Raw genomic sequence first — 17,576 nt, 5'->3', positions numbered from 1 at the left:
CTCTCTCTCTCTCTCTCTCTGCTCCACACCCGCTTGCACTCTGCCTCTGTCAATAAAAAAATGAATAAACGTTAAAAAAAATTTTTTTAAATATGATGGAATGCAACAAGAACAAAGGCAGGATAAGCTTCCCGTATACGCTATCATTTTTAAGGATATCTGAAGTAGAAATGCTATAGCATACTCTTTCCTAAATATTTGTTGGCAAAATTAGATTTGTGTGTGAGCTTGAATACTTAACGGTATATATGTTTTGTCCAATATCGTGAGCGAAAAAGTTCCCTGGAGCTCCATTATTTCAAGCTATGTTTTGTTTTTGTTTTTGTTTTTGTTTTCTGTAAACTTTGCTGTTCCGGCAAGTACCATGAACTTTGTTGATTATCATTTTAAACTGGCAATGCTTGCATTTTCTCTGCTCGGGAGGTGGTGCCAGAATATAACTCAGTGAAATCTGCCCATTCTGGAAAGATTGTAGATTGAAAGCAAACATAGAAGGTGAAGGAAGACAAACCCGCTCCTGAGTGGTTATTAACACAGTACGTCACCGAACCCCGCATACAGATCTTTCACGTCCATATGTGCCGTGTGCCTGTATTTGTAGTCCCGAATCAACAATGTTGCTGTTATCTTTTTCTATGTACATTGCATGTTCTGATTTAAAATTTCAAAATGCTTTCCCATGTCAATGACAATCTTAATAGAGTCCAATTAGTTCCACAAGGCACTTTCTGATGCGCAAGCCTCTGGCTTGATTGCGGTGAATGGTGGGTATTTCCTGTGTTTAAGCCCACATATGGATTGAGTAAGGTAGTGGCAGAGAGACTACTGTTTTCCTTCACTACATCTTCATTTCTTTTTCACAGGCTAAGCCTTTTTTGTTTTTCCTGGCTCTGTTGTCAAAATACTGACCAAAGTTTTGGCTCATGGCTTGGAACACCAGGCCAAAACAATCCTCTGGAAACTAGTGTGGCAAAATGTATTTTAATCTATACATTCACCGTTCAACCATGTGCATAACCACACCCATTGACCCACGCTGTGGTTTAAAAACAACATGGGTTTGCCCCCAGAACAGTTTGATTTATATGACAAGTTTTTTTCAAACCTGCTCTATCAACATTAAGAAATGTTCTGAGGCTTGGTTTCATCACATCTCTTGCCGGGTGGGGTGGGGGGGAAGCATTAACTACACGAGGATCATTTTTGGTTCTGTTTTTAAAAAGAAGGTGAATTCCATGCGCATTCCGCAGAATTTCTTTGAAAATGTATTCAAATAATAGGCTATTTTGATAACACATGAAAACTATGTCTGAATCAGAGAGCAGTTAATGCAATTATTGAAAGTATTTCCTAGCAGGTTACAAATAAGAAAAGATTAAGAATTTTCTTTGAATGAGTCATCATATTTTTCCTTTTAGACTAATTCAAAATGATTAATTCCCCTAAGTGTCAATTTGCATTCCCCGCCCCCTGCCTTCCAGGAGTGCTGGTTAGTTGTTTGTTAACTCTATTTCACAATACAAAAGCATAAAGAGTTGATCTCCCATCCAGCTTTGGATATTGCTTGAGAGATAAGATTGTTCAAAGGTATTCTGAAGAACTTTACTAACAGTGGATCTTATTCTTAATTATTCATCCATTTCATTTCCACCTTTGTATATCTAGTAAATCTACATTTTAAAATTCTGAACTGATGAATATTTTAATGAATGTTAATTGCTTCTTATTTCAACAAAAGCAGATTTTGATTTGTGTCTCAAAGTACCTGCTCCACTCAAGATGTTTGTGTTAAACAAAACGACACTGGAAAATTTTGCTGAATTACTTAAATTTGCCACCTGGATTTTCTCCCAGATGAATGGCAAGAGCTAAAGTGGTCCAAAAAATGTCCTTTGACTTTAAATTACGTATTAAAAATTTTCAGCAAAATGCAATTTATAGTGTGTGCCGCAAAAAATTTTACGGTTCCCCCCCCCCGCTCTGCTGAAAGAAAGAGAGAGAGAAAAAGAGAGAGAGAGAGAGAGAGAGAGAGAGAGAAAGGAGGGGCAAATTTCCTTTAAATCCTTAAGTCTCTCCTCCCTCCCCCTCCCTCTCCTCTCTCTCATATCTGACTATCTAAGTCTTAGTAACATATCTCTAGTAGGTCTGGCAGGATTCAGTTTTCAAAGCCCCCAAATCTAGATCCTCCTTTTTGAAAGTGAAGAAAATGTTGATTTGGGAACGTGGCATTCGACAGAAGGTGGAAAAAAGAACGGGAATGAGGGGAAGGCATGGCGTTCCCATTGCTGGTGACCTACCTACTTCGGGCTATCTGCAAATTGTAAATACAGCGTTTATAAGATATTCTAGTTAGTTCGAACCTCTAGACTTGATTGTTCTGTTCCCTCTTCTCACCCCAATTACCATTTCCTAAACTGCAAATAAGCTTCCATAAACCAGAGACATTCCCAGTTCCAAATCCATTGGTACTTTCAGATTCCATCCGGGACTACTGATACCACCTAAAGGCTTTCAGGCGCATTTAGGACAAGGATTTAAGATTTTGAACCAGAGGCAGCTTTTGGCGACTTCACTGTCTGCGGGTGTGGAGCCTGCAGTTATCAGGGTAGGCGCGCTCTCCGTGCTCTCTGTGCTCTCTGAGCACCAAGCATCCTTGACTGCCAGCCTCGGTCTTCACCTGGAATCCATTGAGGCTGCACAACCCAGTCCAGGCGCCAAAGTGATCCCTCTGCCCAAATACATGCACCCCACCCCGGGGTGCAGGAGGGAGTGGTGACGATGTCACCTCGTTTCGCATATCTCTGGGTTGGAGCCTGGCTTGTAACCTGTCAAGGCAAGTCCACAAATGCATTAGAGGTCCAACAGGGTACCTGGACCTCCTACACCTAAGTGAGCTGTAATTTTAATAAGCTGGATCCTATTTTGCAGTGCCTCTCACTTCATAGGAAACAGGGAAAAACTGAAAATACCTTGAGCAGAGAAAACAAAACTGTTATTTGTGGGCAAGAGAGTTTTGTTTGGTTTTGGTTTTTAGTCTGTGACCGGTGATCTGTTCAAATGTTGGTCCTAGAAATACTGGATATTGAATTACCAAAGTTTTTTATTAACTATACAACTAATACGATAATCCTCGAGAGGCTGAAAAGAATAAAAAAATTATTATATTGCACTTACTTTATTAGGATTGTGCAGTTGATCACCTATTAATACATTCTTATTCTGTAATGCAACAGGAATACATCTGTTTTTAACTTGCTGTATAGATCATTAGTCTACCAGTCTTTCTGATCTGTTTCTGCAGTGGCAGAATAAATATCATAATTAGTGCTATTTCTGTGCTTGTATGTTCCACTTTTGTACACGTTCAGAGATGTTATTGGGTCTGCTAATGTGATGCTGGTTTTCAACTCAGGTGATTAGTGTAGGGAATTAAGTGTGTCTACTCATTATCCACTGGAGATGGCAAAGACACAGCAGACAATCAGAATCATAATTCCAAATGAAAATAAAGGATGATTCTTTAAAAGTGTTTAGAAGGGTGCACGGCAGGGCATATTTTCTTTCTTCCTGGCAAGAGTTTGTAACTGGATACGTTAACATTACTGAGAACATGAAAACACGAAACAAAAGTATTGATTCAAGAATTCACTGAAGAATCCCAGGGCACACTGACTGGCTTTCCTTTATTCTTTCAAAGTACAAGCATTATTGGTTGTTTATGGCAGACAGGTACAACTCGGCTGGTTCTTCCCTTTATGCATGTTTCAACGTACATGAAAGAAAGTGTTATTTGTATTGTTAAACTTACATTATCTCCTCTTTAATTGCATCAGCTGCTAACTAGATCTAGAAATAATGACATTTAAAGGGAAAATGGCAACTATCTCCAGAAGACTAGAGTGTAATGGAGGAATCTAATGAATGTAACCTCATAATCTTCCCTAATGGCTGAGTTTCATCATTCCCACAGATGGAGCTTGGAGAATTAAGAGTGCTGTGCCTCCCCACAGACTCCACAGATTGGCTGGCCAAGGGGAGATTTTTCTTTATGTTGCTTCAATTCACATATTGGCAATGTCTGCTCGAACTATACTAGGAAGACAAAGTGTGTGGCATTAAAAGGTGAAAGTGAAAACCCCGTTATTGCAAAAAGTCTTGCCTGTAGTTTTATACAGTGGAGGCAAAACAAAATCTCTTTGTTGAGAGACGTGGGACCAGGAATTTCAGATTACCTATAAATATTCTTTTAGGTTTAAATTGCAACAGAAAGGGAAATAAGGCTTAACCTCAGGAAAATGAGAGATTTGCACGTGTCTACAACTCGGCTTAGAAATGCCCTTATTCATTTTTTTCTCTCCTGAATGATTGGTAATATTTCCTGGAACTTTTCCTAGTCTAAGGAAATGGAAAGATGTGGGGATCCTGGGCGGGCACACCTACAACAATAGAATAGGAGATGTATCTTTTAAAATACTTGGGTCATAAGAATAGTTTCGCTGTTTGATTTCTCCGCTACAATGCCTACTACCCTAGACATTATACGATGCCCAAATTCATTATTGGTGAAGAAAGCCGGGTGCATCTCAGTCATTTTGTTCCAAGGAAGCCACTTCCTTTCCTTTGTCAAAAAACTATATGTTCGTTTACGTACCATAATTGTGAATATGAGCACGGGTTCACGTTTCTCTGATCACACTGATCATTTAGTCTCGGAAAATATGGACAACAGTGTCTGAGGGAACGCCAATGTCAGGTCCTATCCATATTGTATATGTATTCGATGGGCTGATAATCATGAAATTGAAATTATTTGCTTGGGTCTCATGCAAATCTTAGAAATAGGGAAGACGGTAGTCGCTGAGGGCTCACTAGAAGAAAAAAACAACAAATAATAATAAACATAAATAATATGTTACCCATATTATTGCCAACACTGGCATTTACTCCTTCAATGATCATTGCACTTCTCTGTACCAAGCCCTGTGTTGGAGGCAAAAATTGTGAAGGTGCCCCCACAACGAGTGTTCTTTTGGGTCAGATTGTGGTTTTTAAGTTGCTGATCTAAATTTCGAAAACACCCCACGTCACTCTCTACCTTCCCCAAACTTCCGAATCCGTCTTCTGGAGGAGGGCGTCTTCACCTGGAAAAAGCCCCATGGGTCTTCTTGTAGCCCTGGGCTGAGGAATAACGACCTCCCTAGATGCATTAGCAAAGGTGTTGCCCCAGTGAGTGGTAGCTGGGCATCGTTGGACCGCATTCAGCCCAGCCAGTTTACTGCCTTGGCAGAAAGAACTGGAGACAGCCTGGGCGAGGCTGAGCGGTGTCTGTTCTTCCGCACTTTGCCCCGCCTCGCCTCGCCTCCTTCCTTCCCGGGACGGTGTACCACGATCCCCCCAGGGTGGTGGCGGCCCCGGATATTCTACAAGGCTTTAGCTGAATTCAACAGGGCGCTTGGAGTCTGTCTGAGGGTGGAGGTGTGGTCTTGTCTTCAAGTCGTGATGCACTGCACGCACGCTTTTTTCCGCTTAGACTATTTGTTCACGGTGGGGGGTTGGTGGGAGCGATGCTAAGGCTTCTCCAGGCGACCTTAAAGAGCTCCACCCCTGTCTTCAAAAGGAAGGTTTGTACTTGCCCGCGGTTAAGGCCTCCAAAAAAAAAAAAAAAAAAAAAAAAAAAAAAAAGTGGGGGATGGCCATAAAGGAGAGAGGAGACTGAGGAGGAAGGCTTTACTCATTGTAACTTTCGGCCGGCGGCAGTTTTTGATCCTAAGGAAAGGGTACGGACCACATTAAACTCCCCAGAACTGCAGAATGAAAACTGAGGTGGGGGTGGGGACTGGAGAACAAGCATTCTCAGAAATCTGTGTGGAAGGGAGGAGGGCGAAGAGCTTCTGGTTCTCTGGAGTCTGTTCGTAAAAGGGCATCTGAACTGGGTTTGGGAACATTGTCCCCTGGCCTTGGAGCGCGTGGAGTGGGCGGAAAATATCCTGGCACGTGGTTACGCGTCGGTTAAAGCGGGTGCGGGGCGATTCCGACCGGGCTTCCCGCTCCCGAGTCTGCGACCCCCTGGCTGGGTGTCCACTCATTGAACACAGGTCCAACGACGACTCGCTTCGCGCCAGGCTCTATTCAGGACGCTGGAGAAAACAGCCCTGTCACCTGAGGTCACTTAACCCCTGGGAACGTCAGTGTCTTCATAGGCAGCGCCGCAGGGTGGGACGGCTGCAGGGCCGCTATGATCCCTTCCAGCTGTCAAATATGACACGGGCGCGAATGGGTGTGCCCTCCGCTGACGGATGAGCCCCCTACTCTCGGCGGTGGGCGGGGAGAAGGACCCGATAGGCCATTTTGCTTCGGTCACTTCTAGGCAGGCGAGATACAAATGTTCCTGATGCTTAGCCTGCAAGACAAACCTGTTCGAGGGTGCGGGAACTTAACTGATCTCGGCCACAACAGGCTACTTTTCCAAAATATTACGGCAAACCAGGGCGAAATCTCCTCTCAGAAGCATGTCCTTACCTAGCTGACCATCCTTAGTGTATGCACAGGCCTGTGTGCGGCAAGCGGGCCAGCATTAGGCCCGTTACAGCACCAGGCGACTCTTGCCCCGGCCCGGGGTCCCACTCCAGCTTGGCGCTTGGAAGAGAGACCGAATCCAGCCCGCTGGAGCAGGGCCCCCTCTGTGGCGCGGCCGTCGGCCCGCGCCGCCCCGCCCTGCAGAACGGAGACCAGCGCCCGGGGCCCACCTCGGCACCCCGAGCGTCGTCGGCTTCCCAGTCCCAGTGTCCAGCAAAGCCTTTGTGAGCGCCTGCGGTCGCTTCCAGGCTATCTGTTTCTAGCCCGAGCTGAAGATGCAGTGAGAGGACGAGGGACTGCTCGGGCGGCCCCGGCGAGCTGGGCCGCCGGTCACCGAGCGCGCTCTGCAGCGCCAGCGAGGGCCCTTCCGGAGCCCCCGGGGGCCCCGCGCCGGGAGCCGCAGCGCGGGCACCCTCTTCGCGAGTGCCACCTCCCCGACGCTACAGGTGGCGGGCAGGGTACCCGGCCCCTCTGCCCGGCCCAGGCCTCCGACGCCTTCCTCGGCGCGGGTGGAGGGAGAGAGCCTAGCCCGCCTAAGGCCTCGTAATCCCGCCGCCCCAGCTCCTTATTCCCACCTCCCTGGGTAGGTTTAAAGCCTCCTGGTCCTTCTGGCTCATTCCTCGCGCTCCCTCCCCCAGTGCCCCCACCCTGGAGCTCAGAACCTGCGCGCGTGACTTCGCCACCGCGTTTACTAGCCCCGGTCGCAGCGGAGCTCGGGAAGGGGGGGGGGGAGGAGGAGGGAGGCGGGGAGGGGGAGGGAGGGGCTGGAGGAGATGGAGCCTGGGGAGAGGCCGTGGGTTGGGGCAAAATGATCCTCGCAGGGCTAAGCAAAAGCAGCTGCTGGTAACCGGCGCCACCAGGGAGGGAGCGGGTTTCCCAGCCCCGGTCGCTCGGTGCTGCAGCGGGTGCACGGACGGCCAAAGCAAGCGCACGCGGGAGTGACCCGCAGCAGAGACGCGAGCTCGGTGGGCCCACCAAACCCTCACTGAGACAGAACAGTCCCAGAGGGCTCTCCCGACCAGCCTTCCTCACCAAGGCGTGGTAAAATGCCCCCCCCCCCACTGCTCCCTCCCGAACGAGCTGTCTCCCTTCCTTGCTCGCACCCCCAGTGGGGTGCTAGAGGGAGATCAGTCAAAGCTTCACGAGGAGGCGGGGTGGAGGGCGGCAGCTGACGTCCCTGGCCTCCGTCCCCCACACCCAGCGTCCTTGCGGAGACGTGGCCAAACGCTTGGCATTGTTTCCTGAGGTTGAGCAGCAAGGACCCGTTTCACTTAGAAACACCTCTGGTTGTGTCTTTTCCCGTGTACTTCAGAGGAAATGACGCCTGCTGCACTTTCAGAAGCTCATATTGGACAAGTGTTTGTAAATGCAAAAAATTAAATAAATACATACATAAATACATAAATAAATAAAACTTAGGAAAATTACTAAACACATGGAAATCCACGACAAGCCGTAACAACTGATTTTTATCTACCATTTTATATCCGTCTAGTATCCATCTAAATATAAAAACCCCGCGATTTTATGTAGTTTACATAAACCACAGGTATTTGGCACTTCATCTTGTGTTTTATTCCGATACATTCATGAATTGGCCATGGGCCTTCCAAACAGACTAAATACATATTTGAATCTTGGAAAAGTAAAATTCAGCTCAACTTATTGCATTTACATTTTATGAAGTTTTTTCTTAATTGGGAGAGAGTCCTCTAAAATCCCTTCACCACCCAGTTAGAGTCCTAAGGCTTTCAGCCTCTGGTTCCACTGCTTCAGTGATATCTAGTAATAAAATCTTTGCGGTCCCAGAATATAATCAATCTAGAATTTCTTTCTTTGGATGTTTACATCGTGAGGAGTTTTCGTTACAATCTTGTTAACATGTTTTGTTTAACTCCAGACATGTTAGAAAAGAAAAAAAAAACCTGAACGTTCTTATGGAGAGAATATTTTTTCTTCAATCTTGATTTGACTGAGATATCAGGGGTAGCACTTTGATTTATCTTCCCTTTCCAAAGAAAATTTTGTGTTTGAATTTACTTATCAAGTGATACATCCACACTGACAGCTTGTCTTTTGATTTTATTGACAATAACATAAACTTTTAGCAAATAAGAAGGTACCTTCTGAAGCAAGGCAGCTTCCAGAAGTATCTCTTTCGCGTGTCTGCCTACCTGTTCAGCTACCCAAAACAGACCATAAAAAGATGTCTTTTCACCCGCACTTCTCTCATTCTTGAAAGCTTCAGACATCTCTAAATAAGTGAAATTCGAATGCCCCATTTGAGGGAGCTTATGTATTATAGGGTCTTGGATTTGGACAAAAGAACTGTTCAAAATCTTTCGAGAAATAATCTCCGTGTATTTAGAAACAGCTTGGGGAACGGCATCTCTCTCTCTGAGGTTCCTCCACAAAAACCCCCGCTGGCGAACCGCTTGTACATTTATGTCCGTGGACACGTCACTATTCAGGCCATTATCTTCCCTCTTCCACTTTTATTGGGTAAGCGCAGCTGTGAAGAATCAGAAACAATATATATTGGGAAAGAATAAGGGAGATTCTGGAATTCTAAAGCCGTACCATAATTTCTAGTTTCACTTCTCTCTTCCCCACCTCCCCCACCCTCCTATCCCGTTTGCAAGATCACGTGTGCAGTTCTGCATCCCACAGTCTGTTCTCGAATTTCTTATATGGTTCCCCCCCACCCCCAAGTAGTCAAAAAATACTGCCAAGGGGGAAAAAGGCCTGAAATCAAATTGCAGAGCCACCAGGCAGAGCGACCGGACGCGCCTGCACACAGCACCAGCAACCCAGAGTCTCCGCGGCTTTTCCAAGAGCGTCAAAATGTGCCGGCGTCCTAGGCTTGAGGAAATAGACGAGGCTTAGGAAAAGAGCTAGACTTCCGTAGAGTGAAGGCGAAATCGGCCGAGAAAAGCCTCCTTTCCGAGGTGAATTTTGCTTAGCTATCTGAGCCCGGCTCACGTCGTTTGGCGGTCTCTGCTGCTGCGATTCCTCCCACGTTGCCACAGCCCCAGTACGCGCGACCCCACACGGTCTCTCGTTCTGTCTGTCTGTCTGTCTCCCTCTCTCTCTGTCTCTTCCCAAGCTTCCTAGCTCGATTTTCCCATCAAGTGAGTCATTCACCATTGATCCTTGCAGCCACGTTCGCAGTATTTCTTGAACAGTAAACACCTCTTTCCAAAGGATTTGATCAGCATTTCTCGCTCACATTTAATTTTGCACATAGTTTCACACCCCCCTGCGCCTGGCCTCACCGGCAATCCAATTCCATTCGCACGGAGTGCAGGTAAACGCATGGTGCCTTTTGCCTCCATCGATGTCATTGTATCTGATTGCGGGTGAGAATTTCGCGAGTTGCTGGAACGACACCCAAAGCGATTAAATTAATGATTTGAGACTGCTAACAAAATTTTACCTAACTTCAAAGATTAAAAATTGCTGCAAGTGGTCGCACTGCAGTCACCACAGGGATCATATTATATACACACACACACATACACACAGAAGAATAACTCCTTTTTTCACTCCAACAAACATTTTGCCCCTGCTAATCCAGTAGTTTCCTTAGCTGATCGGGACATGATTTGAGTTTTCCTTTTGCATATATAAATAAATTCTCTGATCTGAAAGGAAATATCTACATCATGTTAGATTTAGGCAAATTATTGAGCTAGGCATTTATTTCAGGATCTACAGCAAATTAAAAAATGAAATCCGGGGATAAGGATTTCAGAGTAAAATGGCCACTAGCTGTCAGCATGCTGTGTGTTCTAAAAAGTGATTGCTAAGATTTCAGTTGGATTCCTCCCCCCCCCCCCCCCCCCCACTTCATAGTCACCATAAATATACTGGTCTGGGACTATGATTCAGTTAATATAGAGATTTAATATCCTGTCAAAGCACTGGTTTAAATGATGCATAAAGCAATTTTAAGTTTTGTTCCTTCAAGAATACTTTAAGCTATCAAATATTTGTTTGATAAATAGAATACCAAAACAAAGCAAGCAAACACAATGTCTTGTGTTAGGAGAGAAACCACATGGAGGCAAAGAATAAAACAAAGCGAAGAAAAACAGACAAAAACAAAAACAGAAACAGAAGAAGTCAACCCCAATCAGCAATTCAGCTCTCTGAATATCTGACTAATATTCAAGGACACATTAGGTTTTCATTACCAAGAACAGCTCTTAAGTGCCTCTTGTTACATGTTAAGAAATAAAGACAATTACAATGTTGGAAACATAATTTTCCTCGCTATAAATATTTTATGCTTATCAAACAAACAGTGGATTGTTTGCTCTCTCCTTTCCACTACTCCTTTGGCACTAATTTTGGTGCTTAGATGGTACTTGGTTTGGCATGCAAGGCAAGGCTGTTTGAAAATTATCTTTACAGCTACCTCTGGTACTATTCTTCAGGCTTATTTTTGGCCAAACGAGAGCTGATTGTTTCCTCTAAATGGCCTCAGCCCACAATCTCTGCTTTTATAGGATAAACCTTTCATGTCACATCTTTTCAATGAATCCAAGCTTTCTTATCCTGGGCTCTCTACCTGTTTAGTTTTATTTTTGCATGATGACAGAACTCACAAAATAGAATCCGTTTTAAGAAAATGTTGATAGTAATTTACAATTACAAACCAAAAGTCAACAAGAGTACTATCAGCTATCTGCCAAAAACATGGTCAGGAAATAGCAAATGAGATTTAACCTAGATAAGTACAAGTAGTATGTCTGGGGAAATACAATCTAAAAGTCATAAAGTTGAGGTCCAACTTCGTACTCTTCATGAGTCAAACTCGCAGATATTTCCGTTCTGCTGGTCATGAGAGTTTACTTATGGAGAATGCAGTTCTGTTCTAAACTATACCGGAAGAGCAATTATGTTGGTTATATGTTTTTAATGCACCTGCAATTTTATTCTTGGAGAAAAAGGTGCTGTTTTAAAAATTTGCTAGTTGTGAGAAAGAGGAATAAATCTGATGCTTGTTTGTCACATGATATTACAGAAATGTAAAAAGAACAACCAAGCCATTGGCTGTGGAGTGGGGGCAGGAGCAAAGGATGGCCACATCAAGGAATCATATTCCCCTGAAGCACTTGTTAGATATCATCTCTTTATAAAAGTAAAGGCAGCTCACAAATGGATATGTTAATAAGTAGAATGATCTGGATAAAAGCAAATGGGAAGTTCAGGAAAGCTCCACCTATAACAGTCGTTGAGAATGAAAAGTATCTATATGCCAAGAGAGAAAAATGATAAAAAGAAAAGAAAAATTGGGCAAATTAGATTCAATTCAGAAAGACTGAATCTCAGTAACTTTGGAAGATTCACCTAAAAGGAAAAGATCAACACAACAGGTATTATTTGTTTTAACTAATCAAAAGTACAATAAAGTTTGCTGTAGTAATTACTTGTGAGACAGAGAATGGGCAAAACATAACTTGACAATTCATCTGAAGTCTTTGCTTTAGTAGAAAGCTGGCCAAGGATCCTTGTGTTGTATCCCAAACTCGGTTTCCTAAGTTGTAAGTGCATAAAGCGCCCTTTTACTACATACCCCCCAAATCGCTAGTATAAAGAATTTGATAATGTTCTTTACAAGTCTTGATAGGACGAAATGTATTTGCTAATGTTAGTTAGTCAACAATAAATGGATTAGAAAACTAGCCTTCATGTAACAAGAGATTAGATGTAAAAGTCAAAACTTATGGCTCACGTAGAAAGTGCACTATGGCTCATGTAATAAGTTCCTGTCTAGTGGATAAATTTCTCCCTGGTTTACCTCATACCACTTTCTAGTGGATCAATAGGCATAGACCTTAACTTTCAGATCACAGGATATTTCAGTAGACTAAAAATCACAAGTACTTTTTAAAGTATATAGGCCTTAAAGCATAGGGATCAGTCTTGTGCATAATATCTCTTGGTATTATTATTCTAGTGCCTTCAATTCATGCTCCCTAGCCAGACATACTCCGGGAGTTAACATGATGCTAACAGTATTAAGTGATTTAGCTAAGTGAAAAAAGAAAGACTGGTACTGGGGGAAAAATCATTGATCGATTAAAAGTCTCTTTAAATGGCTCCTGCACATAAGAAAATGTCTAACTCACACTTGAAGAGTTGGCTTGACTCTTGATCGTTCCATATGGTCCAGTCTTCTCCAACTGATGATCACAAGTAAATCTTGATCTAAGCTAGTGGGCTGGATCTTCTTTCCCCTTTAAGGAAAACTCCCATTAGGTGCATTTGACAAGTCTTTCGAGATGAAAGTACATTGCCAGACCAAATAATAAAAGGATTTTTAAAGTGTGTGCGCGTGTGTGCGCGTGTGTGTGCATCTGCGTGAGTACACGTGCACGTGAGAGAGAGAGAAAGAGAGAGAGAGAGAAGCACAAAATTTCTTTTGAATCAGGATTGTTCATAATATACCTAACCTGTCATTGTAGACAATATACAAATGCTCAAAGAACTACAAAACTTCTGTTGATTTTTGTCCTCTGCCTTCTGTGGATGTGTATTTGAGAGTTTGAATAGGTCCTTGGTTTAAACATATATTTCTGTCACATGTGTTCTATGTTTATGCCATAAACTAGAGTAAAAAATTCTACACTTAAGCAATTTTTGTGCCTTCATGTGCAAGAAACCCTGTCATTTCTTTATTGTACATAGGTAGATTAGGATAGCAGTTAAGATTAGCATTTTATGACATGTAAACAGCTCAATGTTCTTGGTCCAATATAAACTAACAGATACATAATTGAGTCCTTATGTAGTTACTAGTTTTTTACATGGAAATTCTCTTCCTCTCTCTCTCTCTCTCTCTCTCTCTCTCTATATATATATATATATACACACACACACACACATACATATATACATGTACATACATGTAAATGTATATATGTGTGTGTGTATATATATACACACACACATACATACATATATATATACACACATCGATAGATGAATATAAACATATATATTCTCAAGTGGTTATGAATATGTGTTTTATTGGATCTTGGCTTGGTGTTACAAAGGACACTTAAATTTTTATTGAAAATTTTATTCATACTTGTATTCTTGTCAAATGGAAAAATAAGTATATTTTATGTTAAAAATAAACCTATCTTAGGTGGTATCATGCATTTGCAGATTGTGACCCCATGCCCAGACAGGACTACAAATCCACACTGTGCCTGTGACTGATTTGGGATTTGGATTTCTGATTTGGCAGAGAGATGTGTAAAAACCTCAAGTAGTCAACAGCTCCCTATTGGCTGTGCATCTGAGGGGCTCAAGAGCATTGTTTATTCCAGCAAGTGTCTGGAATACATTATACTCAATAAATTGGCTCCTGCTACTCCTGTTTTGGAGAATATGAAGAATTTGTATACTGCACTAAAAATAAATGTACTTTGCCCAAATAGCAATTTTCCTTAATAGGAAATTCTGAATATGACTTTATCTTCTGAATCTAGTGCTGCCAATATTTTAAACACATGGCGTTTCCTAAAGAGCAGTAATGAAATAATTCTTCACACCTTCAAGTTCAGAAACTGGTTCAAAATTTAGCTATTTTTATCCAAAGACCATATGAATCTAGGTTTTGAGATGTTAGAAAAATAAAATGGTAGAATATTTGGGTTTGGAGCTGTTCTATATATATTTTTAAAGAAATATTAGAATCAGGGATCAAAAGACGCTTTGTATTAATACATAAAATTTTAGATTATATGTTATTATTTCTAAATTACAAAGATTGATTTTTTAAATATGATTTTCAGATAAATACCATGCCTGTAGTCTTTGACAAAAGAAACTTTGATTGCTTTTGGTGAGTTCATAGCAGATACTTATATTTGGTATTTTGGGGTTTTGGTTACTTCCTCCTTAACTAAAACTTTTGATCACCTGAGCTCTAAAAGACTCTGGATTTGCTTTTTTATATCATTTTTTTTTATATTCATAATGAGAAAGGATAAGCAATGGATTCAAAAAGGCAAGGTCGTCCTCATCAACTGGCTGATTTGGTTATTATTTCTATTTGGACAAGGTATTGGGGAATTATTGAGTTAACATAATTTATCAGTATACTGACTTACTTGTAGGAGAAATCCTCTCACCTGACATACATGGTCTATTTTGGAAAGTTTCAGGGTCTGCGCACTAATAAACATCCAACAGTTTAGGACCCCTAATCCGTGTTTGTGTATCTTTCTATTTATTTCCTGCATTGTTGGTCTTATCTCAATCTATAACCTATGGTCTTTGAAGGTGAAGGATTCTGACTCTAACTTCATGGCATCTCGTACAAGCCAGCAGATACTTGACTCATAAACAACAGCAAAGCATGTGACTCTAGATGAGTTTGCCAGAGTATGCACAATTATATCTGTATTCATACCGTGCTTTAGACTTTCCGAGGGCCTTTTGCCTACATGATCTCATCCGATGTGAATAATTGAGTGACGATGCGGAAGGCATTTTATTTGAGAGCGAGAGAGAGAACTGCAAACATTTTAATGCTGCTCACTGAGAAGCATGAGTCCTTATAAGAGCAAATCATCAAAGTGTCTGCAAATCCTTCACTGCTTGTGATTGGATTCCCTAATCAAGTGAGCGGAAGTTGCCAAAGAAGGAGGAGCTCAGATTACTGGCCTCTGAGGGAGGTTTCATCCAATGCTGAAATACTTTACAGGTTGAATCCAGGTTGGCCCTAGCCCCCATCAACTCAAAGATACAGAGGGACTTGGAGGTTACAGAAACTTCCACCTACCCTCCCCAAGTGTTCTTCGATGCAAAGAAAGGCAAAAGTCCTTAAGTTACAGTACTTACCTTTAAGACCACTTATAAAATTATTCGAATCTCTGATGTTTTAATAAGTTTCAGTCTGACGACTTATTCCTTGAAGTGCTCCCCACCCACCAGGGGAAAAAAAAATCACCATGTCACTCGGCCTGTCTGTCCCTACAGGGCCACCTCAAGCACACCTAACTGCCCCACGCAGACAGACCAAACCCCCTCCACCCTCACCCTGAGTTTAAACACGGCCAAGGCTGAGGAGTCCTAGACACCCTGCGGGGCGTGGGCAGCAGGCCCAGGCTCCAGCTCCCGTGCGGAGGGGAGTCGGGGCCCAGGGAGGGGACTGGGGGCCGGGAAGGGGGGACTGGGAAGACCGGGGGTGCTGGGAAGAGGGTTCCCCTCGCCAGCGCCGGCCCTGGTGTCGCTGCGCACTCGGAGCCGCGCAAAGGGCGCCCCTCAACCCGGAGGCACAGGCGCATTTCAGAAGGAGAGAAAGAAAAAAGCCACCACCGGCTCGAATTTCTGGAAGCCAGAGCCGTTTTTTGCCCTAAACACCGAGACAGAACCCCTCTAAGCGCTGCCCTGGCCTCTCGGTTACCCATTTTCGGTTTGTTTTCGGAAGAACCGGTTCCTCAGCCCCGCGTCGCCGCAGTTGGGACCCGAGTAAGTCCAGCCGCCGGGACCCTGTCGCCAGCCACCCTCCCCTCGCGCGGTCTCTTCCCACCTTCGCCCGCGGCGGCTGCGCTCCGGCCCTGCCCGGGCTGCCTGGCCGCTTTGGCCTCCAGTCCGGTTGCAGTGACGGGGAGAGACTTTGTTGTGAAACTGAATCTGACCCTCTGGCTTCCAGGCAGCGGCCGAGAGCCCGGGGCCGCGGCCCCACCCGGGGCGGGAGGGCGGCGATGGGAGCCCGGGGAGCCGCGGAGGGGGCGCCGCCGCCGCCGCCGCCGCCGCCGGGGTCCCGACCCCCGGGCGAGCGCGCGCGCCGCCCGCACCCCAGCCCGCCGGCCTCGTCCGAGGCGCGGGCACCGCCGCCAGGTACGCGAGGCCACCTGGAAGGGCGCGGCGGTGCGCGCAGCGCTGGGGACGCGCGTCGCCCCTTTGCCTGGAAGCCTTGGGGCGCCCGCTGCACGTGGAGGGCTGTGTCTGGGGCCGGTTTGTTTTCCTTCCGGGAGGTGGTGACTGATTGGGACGTCGGGGGACCGAGGGGGGTCATCTTGGCCCTATTTGATGTTGTGATTGCTGTCTTGGACGTGTGCTTGCGCTCGAAGCTCCAGTAATGGAAAACATTTGGGGAGCAGTTGAGGCAAGCAGATATTTATATTTAGTGCTTTCTAGCCCCCCTCCCGTCCCCAGGATTCCTTACTGTGGCTGAAAGTGAGTCGGTTGGTCCAAATCAAAGAGGCCAGTTAAAAGAAGTAGCAGATGAATTGGAGAGGTCAACAATGGTGACCCATTATTATTTCTAGGAATAATTAAGAAGCTGATGAGAAATAGACAGGATCTCTGCTTTGCCTTCGGTGAGTTTGGGGGGAGGTGGGGACAATGCCTCCAGTACAGACAATTTTTATTGTTTTCTTCATGTTCAGACCCACCCAACATTTTTCTGGTGGCCACACTGATGAATGCTAGCCAAATAAGTCATCTCATAAGACCCAAAGCCTCTTCCAAAACTCCGGGTGGGAGGAGGACTCAAACCTGTAGAGAAGTGCGAGTTAATTACCTGTTCAGAAGAATCAAAGCAAGTGTATACTCAGCACACAAAGTCGCAGCTATGAGTGAGAAGTGCTACAATAATGTACAAGCAGGATGTCCATGTAGAACAAGAGGGCATTCTTCCATTCTCTTCAGAGACCCCAAGTGTGCCGTGTGTCAAGCTCTGAGCTGTTCAGTGAGCCAACACTGGGAAAGGTGCCATGTACCAAGCATCGAGTTACATGGGTAAAAATGGGTAAAAACGCTCCTGAAGGAGCAGTGTGGTGGACAGTTGTGACCTCATGTGATTAGTACTCTAATGGGCGAAGTCACAGGTGTGCCAGGCTTCCTGGAAGAGAGGACTGAATGAGCCTTGCAAGGTAGGCAGGAGTCTGGGTGGACAGTGTGTCCTCTAGGCAGAGACTTTTGGCACCAGAGGCATTTAGAAGTAACCTGGAGTGGCTGTGGGTGAGCAGGAG

General features: G+C 44.4%; 1 long non-coding RNA gene across 1 annotated transcript; it reads right to left on the bottom strand.

Moving 5' to 3' along the window:
* Positions 1-8,128: 8,128 nt before the first annotated feature.
* On the bottom strand, positions 8,129-13,395 carry LOC122495480. The gene is made up of 2 exons (XR_006300472.1): positions 12,714-13,395; positions 8,129-9,954 (listed from the first exon to the last, which is right to left on the bottom strand). It is a non-coding gene; the product is annotated as an uncharacterized LOC122495480 (long non-coding RNA).
* Between the last annotated feature and the right edge of the window lie 4,181 nt (positions 13,396-17,576).

The sequence above is a fragment of the Prionailurus bengalensis genome, chromosome F2 (assembly GCF_016509475.1).
Source record: "Prionailurus bengalensis isolate Pbe53 chromosome F2, Fcat_Pben_1.1_paternal_pri, whole genome shotgun sequence".
NCBI lineage: Eukaryota > Metazoa > Chordata > Mammalia > Carnivora > Felidae > Prionailurus > Prionailurus bengalensis.
This window is presented reverse-complemented; position numbering and strand designations above follow the sequence as displayed.